Below are 6091 nucleotides of genomic sequence, written 5' to 3' on the forward strand. Positions count from 1 at the left end.
ATCTGAACTGACCATGTCTAAACACAGAAATGTCTGTTGCATGTAAATTGCTTTTGTTTCTGCCATTTCTCATAAATATCCATATGAGAATCCCTAGGTAACATTTTTCTGTTTTTTTTTTTTAACATAATCAAGTCTTTCCATTGTCAGAACCTTGTCTCACGGAGATGAATTCTCCCTCACTTTACAGACATTTGATTACAACCTACAATTTCAGTTAGGTATCATTTTCTAGATATTAAAGAAATACTTCCTTCTTTATTCTTGTTTAAAGTCAGAGATATAACATCATTTCTAAACTGATTGAAGGATTAGGCAAATTCTTGAACAACAAAGGTATAAACTAAATATCTTGTGTTTCTCTTGAGACTTGTTTTCAATTTGTGATCTATTAACTAATATCTAATTCAAACCCTAATCCTCACTGCAATAGTATATATAGTATTCTTCCTGGAGTATATCCTCCTGAGCTTTTCTTACACATTTTGCCAAAAGTGGAGGGACATTGTTCCTTTTTGTGAGAGAGGCAGCTGCTAATACCTAAGATTTAGGAAACCACAAAAATCCCTTCTCATTTGGTACATATCTTTTTTCTTCTATATTTCATATCCTGGAAATTGGGTTGAGATTAGATAGAATATGAAACTTTTTAAGTGCGATATGAGTACTATACCAATAGCTGAAATGTGAAGAGCAGTGTAGCACAGTGAATAAATATGTGGCATCTAGCAAAAGTCACCTGGGTTTAAATCCTGAGTTCTTTCCCATCAGTCTGATCACCTAGGTCAGTTATTTAATCTTTGTCTTGAATTCATTAAATAAAATGGAAAATTACTGACTAAAGCATAATAAATACACAATAATGTTCACAAAATCACAGATATACCTTATTTATTTATTCATGCATTAATCAGTGAATAGGTAGATACTCTCACAAAAATTACATAAAACTACTGTAGCGGGTCAATATTTAAGTATAAAATCAACAGTGGTTGGCCAGTGAGCATTAAGCAGAGGGCAGTATTTAAAAAATGGATCCATATCTGATGAAGATTCTCTAATTCTCTATTCAACTCACCATTTACAGCACATACAGAGTACAAAAGGACTTGCTGGATTCCACCATGGTGTGAGGTCATTGAAGTCCAACTGTGAACATGTTTAAAAGACAATCCAAGGAGACAGACAGACAAAGAGACCATGTGAGAGAGATGGGTGTTTTACTAATAGCCCTTCTTAAAGGGTCTATTGATTATGAGATAAGCTTTACCTAGCAAAGTAACAACTGAAAAAACTTCAACAAATGGATTAAGGGTGAGCTTTCTAAAACATAAAGTGTACATCTAATACTTAAAGAATGGTGGGAAAAAAGGAGAAAAAGTGCAAATGTTGTATGTTGTGACAAAGTTAGAAATAAGATAGCTAAAAAATATGGGGACAAGAAAGTTGACCAAAGGAAAATAGAATAAGTTCATTGTATTGGAAATAGTAGTGTCAGAGAATACTGATAAAAATTGATAAGCTGCATAGTAAAAGGTTAAATAAGAAAACAATGGTCTGATATAATTAAAATGTTAAACATAAAGAATATGTACATATGTATTTATATATTCATATATTTATTCATATTTCAGATACACATCTTATAGGAAGAAGCATAGCAAAATCAAAATACACACAATTATAAAATATTATAGTAGAACTGAGGTCAAATATGTGAATCATATCAATATATGTAAAGTCACTTCTCTCGCCCATTAAGAAAATCATTTTAATTTTCTTCACAAAACAAGTGTGTACTATAAGCTATATATAAGACACATATCTAAGAACATAGTGAGTGATTCAGAACAACTAAAAATAAAAGGAAAGACAAAAGTATTCTAAGGAAATTAAAAAAATCAACAAAAAGAACATGGAAGCAAAGCTGATTTTAGACAAAGTAGAAGTCCAGTGCAAAAAAAAAAATTAATGCTAAAAGCTACATTATAAGTCCTCACTGGTTGGCTCAGTTGATTGGAATGTTGTCCTGTACATCAAAAGATTGTGGGTTCGATTCCTTGTCAGGGCACATGCCTAAGTGGTGGGTTCCATCCAGGGTCACGGGGTCACGAGAGACAACTGATAGATGTTTTTCTCGCACATCATTGTTTCTCTCTCCCCCTTCCTCTCTCTCTAAAATAAATAAACATCCTTAGGTGAACATTATTTTTTTTAATTTTAAAAGAAGCTACAGTTTAAAGTGAAGCTGTAACATTTATGAATAATCATTCACTTAATAAACCACAACTTTCATGAGCAAATACTGCAGGGTGTGCAAATAGACGTAGAACCACATGGACAACAGAATGCTCTGATGCAACACTCAACAGGAGAGAGATTAGAGGGGCAATAAAAGGCAACAGAAGGGGTGAAAATATATGATAGATTCTATGGCATATATCAAACTCTATATGCTGATAATAGAGACTAACTACTCATTCTACTCAAGTACCCATGGCACATTAAAAAATTATAATGTAGCTAACAAATAAAACAGGAAGAATTTCCATAATGGAAATATTATGAAAACCACTTGGGGTCATAATGCAATAAAGTGAATTTACTAACAAAAAGAAAAGACAGAGAAGTCCTTCTACTTCAAAGTTAAATATTTTTTTCTATAAAGTTGCTGGAGTTAAAGAAGAAATATAAACTCAAATTTAAGATTTTTCAAAAAACATGATGATAACAAAAATACTACATATTAGAATCTATGGGATATATTTTAAACTACCCACTAGCACAAAACACTTTTATCAGAATACATAAAATAAAAATAGATTATTTAAATTTCTAGTGCAGAAATAGAAAAAAAAAGTAAATTAAAAGAATATACACAGAGAGGAAAATGTAAGAGGCAAGCAGAAATTAATGAGATAGTACAATATACAGAGTTTAGAATATTAATTAAAATCTTCTTTCTTACAAAAGAATAAATAATCGTTAGCTACTTTGATGAAATAAACAGAAGAAAGTAGAAATATAGGTGATAAGCAATGACAACGAGAAAATAAGAACAGAAAGAAGAGTTTTCTTTTTTTAAATCATAAAACACAAATTGGCAGACAAGCCACAAAAATTTCACAAGGATTAGCTATAAGACCTTTAAAGACTAGATTGTGCCAATGCTGTATAAATATCTCAGGGCATTGAAAAAGAAGGCAATAAACACAGGAATGAAAATGTAGATACTAGTGATATCATGAAATGGGTAGAAAGGGTGAGGGAAAAAGGGGGGATGGGAATGGTGTAATAGGAATGAGGAGGAACTGACAGTTCTGAGTAAGCCTTATTTGTATGGTTCTGACTCTTAGAAATGTAATGCTTTTAAATCAAAACATAAACAACTAAAGTCAACCAGTATGTGTAGATACCTAAAATACAATTTAACTGTAACAAATGACCCTAATTGTATAAATCGTATAACCACACTGAAGTGAGCAGGGAAGGAAGGAACTAAAGTAATTTGGAAAATGTGATCGATTGGATGTTATAAGAACAGAAACAAAATAAGCTGTAACAAATTCTATGTACTAGTTAGTAAATTTGTTTCTCTCAGGAGAATTGTATAGCAATTCTGAAACTAATTTAGATGTTTTGTAAGATTGAAAAAATAAGTACATCAACTGTAATTAGAGCCATTTCTCAGATTTGGACAAAGACTGGTACAAATAAGATAAAGGAGAATTCTAAATCAAACCTGTGGTTTCAATTGGAATCCAAGGTATCAGAATGAACTTACGGTTTTTAATATACACTTAAGTAGGTATAGATGTGTTTATGTGTGATTTATTATATGTGTAAATATAAATATTTACATATGGTTTCTTGATAACTTTCTTCAATAAAAGTAGTTGTCTCAGTGCCTTGAAGAACTGGGGCATGAAAAATACAAGATGAGTCTAAAATAACTTGTGCCAGATGCCCTGGCTGGTGTAGTTCAGTGGCTTGAGCGCTGGCCTGCGAAACAAAGGGTCGCCAGTTTGAATCCTAGTCAGGGCACATGCCTGGGTTGCAGGCCAGGTCCTCAGTAGGGGGGTAACCACAAGAGGCAACCACACATTGATGCTTCTGTCCCACTCTTTCTCCCTCCCTTCCCTGTGTCTAAAATAAAATCCTTAAAAACAAATAAATTACAATAACTTTGTGCTAGCAAGTGAGGAGGTATTGAAAAATGGATAAGGGCGAGTGAAAACAAACAGAAGAAAATCTGGAGTGCGAAATGGCCATCGCAGGAAAAGTTTGTTAATTAAATAATTAATGATCCCCAGAGTAAAATAAATTGAAATTGCCATGAATCAATGAGGATATAAGCAAATAATTAAATTTCATAATTTAATAGAGGATAAGGGACAGCTATTTTTATAGAATTCCAATTAATAAAGAAATAATTAAAAAACATAAACTTCCCTTAAGCAAATAAGTTTTATAATTCTTGCAGGCAAGATTCAGATTTATTAATGAGTAAAAAACATAGTGGGTGAAAGCTTGAGGAGAAACAAAATACTTACATGGCCTCACAGTATCTGCCCTACAATACTGATTAATTAAATATAAATAAATAAAAGCAGTAACATTACAGTGTTGGAATCAGGTGGACACCAACTAAAGTGATGAAAGCTGACATCAACCATCACAAGACGCAGGAACATCATGTTCTTCTGATATGACCCTGAGCCCTCGACCATGGAATATCATGTTAAACAAATAGAAAGAACTATTTGACAAAACCACAATCCAGTGGGAAATCTAAGCATGACGTTTAGAACTTGCCAGATCAAGTGAAGGATTTGAGTAAAACAATGACTGGATTACGTGTAACAGGAGTTTGTGAATGGCAGAGACTCATGACAGGCAGAGACTCGGGAAAGAAGGAAAGGATTCAGGTAAATATATTCAATGTTCGGGAATTTCCAACGCACTTCAATATATTAAAAGCTTCGATATACCTAAGTATGTATTTATTAAATATATAACTATGTTTTATTTAGAAATTTCCCAAATATATTGGAGCAAGTAACTTTTTTCATTCAATATTCCTTATCCTACTGTTGAAATGCTAAAAAAAGAAATTTCTAAAGAGAAAGTCTCCACCTTCGATCAGTAAAAAGCACATGCAAGTGTCTGAATGTACTGATCTTTATACAGAAACAAAATCAAGCGACATACTGACACTTGAAAATAATGTTAATGACAAATGTAAAGGAACTCTGAAAAAACACTGCACATTTTTCAAGCTATGCCCCAGAGGAACGTTTATTAAGGTTGAGATGTTCCATTTTCATGAATAAGGATACTTGTTTTAGTATCTGTTAATTCTCTCCAAATTAATCCATAAACATATTTCATTTCTTTCAAAAAGTCTAGAAAAAATAACAGTGGACGTTTTATCAGATTGGTTATAAAATTTCTCTGGGAGAATAATTACTATGTGTGAATTGTCATGATTTGCAAGATAAAAAAGAGCAAGAGAAGAGCAGTTCTTTAATCTCAGCCTCAGCTAGCTGCTCATAAGCCCCCAAAACATTCTGGTTTTCAACTCTTTCTTGAATTCTGTGAAACAAAAAGGGAGGGTTATTTGTGTAAACTAGTTCAAACTACAGTTTCATTAGTTATGTGTTGCTGCAAAGCAAATGACAGCAAATGTAGCAACTTGAAATACAATTTATTATCTCATAGTTTCTGTGGGTCAGGAGCTTAGCTGGGTGCCTCAGAGAAGAAGCAACTATTTTATAAATATTATAAAATTTACAAAAAAGGGGGGTGATAAATTGAGGGATAGAGTAGTTAAGGTGAGTACTCCTGAGAAAAGTAGAATCTTTTTTTTTTTAAAGATTTTATTTATTTATTTCCAGACAGAGGAGAAGGGAAGGAGAAAGAGAGGGAGAGAAACATCAGTGTGTGGTTGGATCTTGCACACCCTTCACGGGGGACCCAGACAGCAACCCCGGCATGTGCCTTGACTGGGAACTGAACCGTAAACATTTGGTTCGCAGGCCTGCACTCAATCCACTCAGCCACACCAGCCAGGGCTAGAATCTTAAAAAAA

Source organism: Desmodus rotundus, chromosome 5 (genome assembly GCF_022682495.2).
Source record: "Desmodus rotundus isolate HL8 chromosome 5, HLdesRot8A.1, whole genome shotgun sequence".
In the NCBI taxonomy this organism is placed as follows: domain Eukaryota; kingdom Metazoa; phylum Chordata; class Mammalia; order Chiroptera; family Phyllostomidae; genus Desmodus; species Desmodus rotundus.